The sequence below is a fragment of the Pseudophryne corroboree genome, chromosome 11 (genome assembly GCF_028390025.1).
Source record: "Pseudophryne corroboree isolate aPseCor3 chromosome 11, aPseCor3.hap2, whole genome shotgun sequence".
In the NCBI taxonomy this organism is placed as follows: domain Eukaryota; kingdom Metazoa; phylum Chordata; class Amphibia; order Anura; family Myobatrachidae; genus Pseudophryne; species Pseudophryne corroboree.
In genome coordinates this window covers 180,523,356-180,532,198 of record NC_086454.1, presented here as the reverse complement: position 1 = coordinate 180,532,198, position 8,843 = coordinate 180,523,356, and positions in this window count along the sequence as shown.

The following is an 8,843-nucleotide window of genomic DNA, read 5'->3' as shown; positions in this document are numbered from 1 at the left end:
CGTGAGCGCTCTGTCTGTAGTGAATAGCACTGTGTTCCCTTCTCCGGCCGGGGAAGGGGAGCTGTGAATGATTGTGGTGTGAATTAGCAAGTTACCAACGCGTTTCAGCACGGATGCCTTTGTCAAGGATTAATCCTTCACAAAGGCATCCGTGCTGAAACGCGTTGAACTTACTAATTCACACCACAATCATTCACAGCTCCCCTTCCCCGGCCGGAGAAGGGAACACAGCGCTATTCACTACAGACAGAGCGCTCACGTGACATCGCACGTGACGCGCGAACCAGGAAGTAGCAGAACGGGACCCGTGGACGGAAGAGACCTGCGGCTGCTGGAGAAGCGCGCGGACCAAGGAGATGGAGGACACTGACAAAGAGGACCGAGGCCTGAGGTTGTGGAAGGAAGAGACACGGTCACCGGCGGCAGGCAGAGACCTGCCCCCGGCGGTAAGTGTGTGACACACAGCCCACGACCCCACAACTCAGCGCCGCACATGAGAGGGGACTGACAGGCGGGACGCCACACTGGTCATACCCCCAAAACATTCAATTAGGACACAGCTTCAGAGGGCACATAGGCACCCACCACACCTATGGTAAAGGTGACCCGCAGGGTACACCTGACATTTACCTGAGCTGGGGTTCATTTTTGTATACCACTAGTAAGGTATACCTTGCAAAGGGTAGTCTGCAGGACACACCTGACAGTGGTGAAGGAACGGTGGGATAAGGAACCATTAAATCATTACAAGGAGGTTGCTGACCTGTAAAACATATCCAAATACCACAATAAAGTGAATGAATAGAAACCACCATTAGATTGATCATTGCTGTAAACCCACATTCATACGCAAACAGTTTAACACATCTACATATCTATAGCCATATCCCATCCCGCAACACCCCCTTTCTCCCCCTCTCTCATTTTCCCCTAATGAGCGCGCTGACCATTCCAAGTTTTAAAAATATAGCGCGCTGACCATTCCAAGTTTTAAAAATATAATTGACAACCCTGTAAGATAGACCAAGGCCCTGCAGAGATTTCCTGAGAATAAAACTTAGATATCATGATATGAAGTGTAAATAACTCTCTACTCAAAAAGCAAGAATACATTAAAATGGCTTGGTAAAATGGCATATACATCCTTATTTTGTATTACTATACACATGATAAAAATAACTTAATTAGCACGCATTATTAAAAGTGATGTGCACCGGAAATTTTTCGGGTTTTGGATTCGGTTCCGCAGCCGTGTTTTGGATTCGGACGCGTTTTGGCAAAACCTCCCTGAAAATTTTTTGTCGGATTCGGGTGTGTTTTGGATCAGTTTTTTTTTACAAAAAACCCTCAAAAACAGCTTAAATCATAGAATTTGAGGGTCATTTTGATCCCATAGTATTATTAACCTCAATAACCATTATTTCCACTCACTTCCAGTCTATTCTGAACACCTCACACCTCACAATATTATTTTTAGTCCTACAATTTGCACCGAGGTCGCTGAATGACTAAGCTAAGCGACCCAAGTGGCCAACACAAACACCTGGCCCATCTAGGAGTGGCACTGCAGTGTCAGACAGGATGGGCGATTTAAAAAATAGTCCCCAAACAGCACATGTGTTATGAGCCACGGCTGTGGCTCATTCCTGTTTTGCATGTCGGTTAGGTATTTTATGTTATACTTCTGTTTATGTTCCCCGTGGGTGTCATGGGGTGCTTGGAGCTCTCCCTTAAGGAGAGGATACTGTTATGAACCACAGGTACTGGTTCATTCCTATTTTATGTTTATAGTTCTCTTGCAGGCCAGGATTTCCCTTTGCTCTGGTTTAGAGGATTATTGTTTGCTGTCAGTGGTCAGTCTGTGTAATTGCAGTCTGTTCCCATGTGTTCAGCCTCACCTGGCTGCTAATTGCATCTTGTCAGTTTGGAGTCATGCAACAGGGCAGCTGCATGACATAATTAATTAGGCCTCTCTGTTATATGCTGGCTGAGTGCAATTCACAGACGCTGGTGATATTTCTAGGTTTCCAGTCTGCTTGAGTTCTGAGCTTGTTCCTGCCAGTTCCTGAGCTCCAGTCTAGCAGTATCTGTCTAGCTGCTTCCTGTGTCGATTCCTGTGTCAGTCCCTGTATCGATTCCTGTGTCTGATCCCGTGTCCTGCCGTGAAGCGTTCCTGTCAAGAAGTCCTGTGGTTTTGCCTATGCCTGGTCGAGTTTCTGGCTTCTTGGTGTCCACTGGTCTGTCGTTTGGGATTCTGACTGTCCTCCAGTTCTAAGAGTCTGTGTCGGCAGCGTTGGGGGTTCCTGTCCGTTTACCAGTATTTGTACCGGTTCCGTGAGTAGCGGCTCTGCCGCGTCCGTCGGCCTAGGCCGCTGTATTCCTTGGTTATATCTGTCACTGGTGTTTTGCAGAGGGTTCTGCTTATGCTGTCACCGCCGATACACAAAAGTATTGTGTCGGCGTGTGGACAGCATTTCCTTTGTTGTTCTTTTCCCTGGCGGAAATCGCGCATACTTTAGTTTCAGCTTTGTTAGTAGCCCCTGGCTTTGTTGTTCAGTTAGAGGGCCCCTTGTTATCACCCTGTCTCGGTTCATTCTTTGTCTCTCATTAAGACCTGAGGGGGCATCGGAGTTGGGCAGACGTAATCCGCCCTTCAAACGCGGCTGCCATGGGCCCAAGCAACCATAGTCTCGAAAGAGTGTACTGACAGCACGGGCGAGACAACGGAGATAGGGTGCCAGGGGCTATTCCCTTTCCATTCCCCTTTCCCAGCATTACGTTCTGATATTCAGGTCCTACCGTATAAGATCACCCCTGACCTGAGTATAAGAATCATAACAACATGATGCAAAGAAAAAAAGAGGTGCACCAAGGTCGCTGGATGGCTAAGCTAAGCGACCCAAGTGGCCGACACAAACACCTGGCCCATCTAGGAGTGGCACTGCAGTGTCAGACAGGATGGCACTTCAAAAAAATAGTCCCCAAACAGCACATGATGCAAAGAAAAAAAGAGGTGCACCAAGGACGCTAAATGGCTAAGCTAAGTGACCCAAGTGGCCGACACAAACACCTGGCCCATCTAGGAGTGGCACCTGCAGTGTCAGACAGGATGGCCGATTTAAAAAATAGTCCCCAAACAGCATATGATGCAAAGAAAAAAAGAGGTGCACCAAGGTCGCTGGATGGCTAAGCTAAGCGACCCAAGGGCCGACACAAACACCTGGCCCATTTAGGAGTGGCACTGCAGTGTCAGACAGGATGGCATATTTAAAAAATTGTCCCCAAACAGCACATGATGCATCAAAAGAGATGGTGCACCAAGGTCGCTGGATGGCTAAGCTAAGCGACCCAAGTGGCTGACACAAACACCTGGCCCATCTAGGAGTGGTACTGCAGTGTCAGACAGGATGGCCGATTTAAAAAATAGTCCCCAAACAGCACATGATGCAAAGAAAAAAAGAGGTGCACCAAGGTCGCTGGATGGCTAAGCTAAGCGACCCAAGTGGCCGACACAAACACCTGGCCCATCTAGGAGTGGCACTACAGTGTCAGACAGGATGGCACTTCAAAAAATTGTCCCCAAACAGCACATGATGCAAAGATAAATGAAAGAAAAAAGAGGTGCAAGATGGAATTGTCCTTGGTCCCTCCCACCCACCCTTATGTTGTATAAACAGGACATGCACACTTTAACAAACCCATCATTTCAGCGACAGGGTCTGCCACACGACTGTGATTGAAATGACTGGTTGGTTTGGGCCCCCACCAAAAAAGAAGCAATCAATCTCTCCTTGCACAAACTGGCTCTACAGACAGAGCCGGACATAGGCATAGGCAAACTAGGCAATTGCCTAGGGCATTTGATATGTCTAGGGGCATCAGCAGCTTCTACTGATTAAAATTATATGCGGCATGCCTATATTCTGTGTGTAGCATTTCATAGGCAGATACAGCCACAGTCTCACACAGTATATAGGCATGCTGCATATCATTTTAATCAGTAGAAGCTACTTGTGCATCCTAGCCACATAGCAATGCAAATCAGATGCATTTTCATTTAAAAAAAGTGCCCGACGTTAGCATTGAGGCAAGATTTATGAGGACACATCTGTATCCAAGCAGAGGCAGAGGTCACAGTGTTAGTGGCAGTGTGAGTGCTGTGTGCATGTGAGTAGGTTGGTTCTGCAGTAGTGTTCGGAATATGTGTAAGGAGCATTATGCATGTCATGTAAAAATGCATTAATAATTTGCAAGATATGTGTAAGGGGCACTATGTGTGTCATTATGTGTATAAGTGCATTAATAATGTGCGGCATATATGTAACAGGGTACTTCTGTATGTGTGTCATTATGTGTAAAGGTGCACTAATAATGTGCAGCAAATGTGTAAGGGGCACTATGTGTGTCATTATGTGTATAAGGGCATTAATAATGTGCAGCATATGTGTAAGGGACATTATGTGTAAAAGGGCATTAATATAGGTTATCATAATGTATAAGGCACATTATGTTTATAAGGACATTAATAATGTGTCTCATATTTGTAAGGGGCATTACTGTGTGGCATTATGTGTAGAAGGTGCTCTACTATGTGGCGTTGCGTATAGAAAGGGCATTACTGTGTCATCTAATGTGAATAAGGAGCAATTCAGTGTGATGTAATGTGAATAAGGAGCAATTCAGTGTGATGTAATGTGAATAAGGGGCTCTACTGTGAGGAGTAACGTTTATAAGGTAAAGTGAAATTACTGTGGGATGTAATATGAATTATGGACACTATCACATGATCAAATGTGAATAAAGTTGCAGTACTATGTGATGTAATTGGAATTGTGGTTACTATTGTGTGCCTTGCCAGCAAAAACACACCCCTTTTTGGGCTGTGCTCCAAATGTGCGAACTGTTCCTATTTAAAATATAGGGGGTACAAACACCAAATTAAGGACTGCTATGGATGAGAGGTGATGGTGCTGGGAAAGAGGTGCAAGGTTAGAGGCGGAACCAGCGGTGGTGCTAGGGGGCACCAGACAAAATCTATGCCTAGGGCATCATATTGGTTAGGGCCGGCTCTGTCTACAGAGGCAAGATGTCCACCTCTACCTCATCCTCCGATTCCTCACCCCTTTCACTGTGTACATCCCCCTCCTCACAGATTATTAATTCGTCCCCACTGGAATCCACCATCTCAGGTCCCTGTGTACTTTCTGGAGGCAATTGCTGGTGAATGTCTCGACGGATGAATTGATTATAATTCATTTTGATGAACATCATCTTCTCCACATTTTCTGGAAGTAACCTCGTACACCGATTGCTGACAAGGTGAGCGGCTGCACTAAACACTCTTTCGGAGTACACACTGGGGGGGGCAACTTAGGTAAAATAAAGCCAGTTTGTGCAAGGGCCTCCAAATTGCCTCTTTTTCCTGCCAGTATACGTACGGACTGTCTGACGTGCCTACTTGGATGCTGTCACTCATATAATCCTCCACCATTCTTTCAATGGTGACAGAATCATATGCAGTGACAGTAGACGACATGTCAGTAATCGTTGGCAGGTCCTTCAGTCCGGACCAGATGTCAGCACTCACTCCAGACTGCCCTGCATCACCGCCAGTGGGTGGGCTCGGAATTCTTAGCCTTTTCCTCGCAGCCCCAGTTGCGGGAGAATGAGGAGGAGCTGTTGACGGGTCACGTTCCGCTTGACTTGACAAGTGTCTCACCAGCAGGTCTTTGCGCCTCTGCAGACTTGTGTCTGCCGGAAAGAGAGATAAAACGTAGGCTTTAAACCTAGGATCGAGCACGGTGGCCAAAATGTAGTGCTCTGATTTCAACAGATTGACCACCCGTGAATCCTGGTTAAGCGAATGAAGGGCTCCATCCACAAGTCCAACATGCCTAGCGGAATCGCTCTGTTTTAGCTCCTCCTTCAATGTCTCCAGCTTCTTCTGCAAAAGCCTGATGAGGGGAATGACCTGACTCAGGCTGGCAGTGTCTGAACTGACTTCACGTGTGGCAAGTTCAAAGGGTTGCAGAACCTTGCACAACGTTGAAATCATTCTCCACTGTGCTTGAGTCAGGTGCCTATATTGTAGGTAGCTGTATAGGCTTCAATGGCCTTTTGCTGCTCCTCCATCCTCTGAAGCATATAGAGGGTTGAATTCCACCTCGTTACCACCTCTTGCTTCAGATGATGGCGGGGCAGGTTCAGGAGTGTTTGCTGGTACTCCAGTCTTCGGCACGCGGTGGCTGAATGCTGAAAGTGGCCCACAATTCTTCGGGCCACCGACAGCATCTCTTGCACGCCCCTGTCGTTTTTTAAATAATTATGCACCACCAAATTCAATGTATGTGCAAAACATGGGACGTGCTGGAATTTGCCCACATGTAAGTGCAACGCACAATATTGGTGGCGTTGTCCGATGTCACAAATCCCCAGAAGAGTCCAATTGGGGTAAGCCATTCTGCAATGATGTTCCTCAGTTTCCGTAAGAGGTTGTCAGCTGTGTGCCTCTAATGGAAAGCGGTGATACAAAGCGTAGCCTGCCTTGGAACGAGTTGGCATTTGCGATATGCTGCTACTGGTGCCGCCGCTGCTGTTCTTGCTGCGGGAGGCAATACAGCTACCCAGTGGGCTGTCACAGTCATATAGTCCTGAGTCTGCCCTGCTCCACTTGTCCACATGTCCGTGGTTAAGTGGACATTGGGTACAACTGCATTTTTTAGGACACTGGTGACTCTTTTTCTGACGTCTGTGTACATTCTCGGTATCGCCTGCCTAGCGAAGTGGAACCTAGATGGTATTTGGTACCGGGGACACACTAACTCAATAAATTCTCTAATTCCCTGTGAATTAACGGTGGATACCGGACACACATTTAACACCACCCAGGCTGCCAAGGCCTGAGTTATCGACTCCCGGCAGCAACAACAGCAGCGCCAGCAGCAGTAGGCGTCACACTCAAGGATGCATCAGAGGATTCCCAGGCAGGAGTAGACTCGTCAGACTTGACAGTGACATTGCCTGCAGGACTATTAGCTTTCCTGTCTAAGGAGGAAACTGACACTGAGGGAGTTGGTGGTGTGGTTTGCAGGAGCTTGGTTACAAGAGGAAGGGATTTAGTTGTCAGTGGACTGCTTCCGCTGTCACCCAAAGTTTTTGAACTTGTCAATGACTTCTGATGAATGCGCTCCAGGTGACGTATAAGGGAGGATGTTCCTAGGTTGTTAACTTCCTTACCCCTACTTATTACAGCTTGACAAAAGCAACACACGGCTTGACAAATGTTGTCCGCATTTCTGTTAAAATAATTCCACATCGACGAGGTGATTTTTTTTGTAATTTGACCAGGCATGTCAATGGCCATATTCGTCCCACGGACAAAAGGTGTCTACCCAGGTGCCTGACTTAAACAAACCACCTCACCATAAGAATCCTCCTTGTCAATTTCCTCCTCAGCGCTAGCAACACCCATATCCTCATCCTGGTGTACTTCAACAGTGACATCTTCAATTTGACTATCAGGAACTGGACTGCGGGTGCTCCTTCCAGCACTTGCAGGGGGCGTGCAAATGGTGGAAGGCGCCACCTCTTCCCGTCCAGTGTTGGGAAGGTCAGGCATCGCAACCGACACAATTGGACTTTCCTTGGGGATTTGTGATTTAGAAGAACGCACAGTTCTTTGCTGTGCTTTTGCCAGCTTAAGTCTTTTCATTTTTCTAGCGAGAGGATGAGTGCTTCCATCCTCATGTGAATCTGAACCACTAGCCATGAACTTAGACCAGGGCCTCAGCCGTTCCTTGCCACTCCGTGTCGTAAATGGCATATTGGCAAGTTTACGCGTCTCATCAGACGCATTTTAATTTAGATTTTTGGGTCATTTTACTGAACTTTTGTTTTTTGGATTTTACATGCTCTCTACTATGACATTGGGCATCGGCCTTGGCAGACGACGTTGATGGCATTTCATCATCTCGGCCATGACTAGAGGCAGCAGCTTCAGCACGAGGTGGAAGTGGATCATGATCTTTCCCTATTTTACCCTCCACATTTCTGTTCTCTATTTTTTAATGTGTGCAATTATATGCCAGTAATATATCAATAGCAATGGCCTACGTACCGTACTGCTATATATTATATACTGGTGGTCAGCAAAATTCGGCACTGTCCTCCTACTATATAATACTGCGCACAACTAAATTGCACCACAGGTATGGATGGATAGTATACTTGACGACACAGAGTAGTGTTCCTTCTAGGCTGTTTCAGCAGGGTACTGCACCCTGCCCATTTTTGAAATGTGAAAAAGCACCCTGCCCTTTTTCAGTGCACCCTGCAGGACCATAAATCGCCCCCTTGTATACAGAATGCAACAGTCAGGGTGCATGTTACAATGTTGTCGTCTACTCCTTACCCACCTCTGAAATTGGGACACAATTTCTATCCTTTAGCCAACTGGATGGCAGCGGAGGCACTGTATATAACACAGCACTCTGATCAAGGGGGAAAGAACAGGGTAAGCAGTGTACTGCTTACAGTATTTCCCTAGTAGAACAGACTTATTTTTTTTTCCTATATATTTTAAACCATTGTTTAATTTTTTTGTTTTAGAACACATAGAAGACTGGACATATACAGTATGTTTCTCAGTACAGATGTTAGGTGTCTTACATGTATGCATGGGTATATGATTTACTAAGGGCAAAATGTATTTCCAAAAACTATAAACATATGCGCTATGCTTTGTGCGCAAAGCGTCACATCAAATATAAAAATGTGCCCTCTTCAATGCTCAGCACCCTGCCCTAAAAAATTCCTAGAGTGAACACTAACAGAGGTAGGTAGAG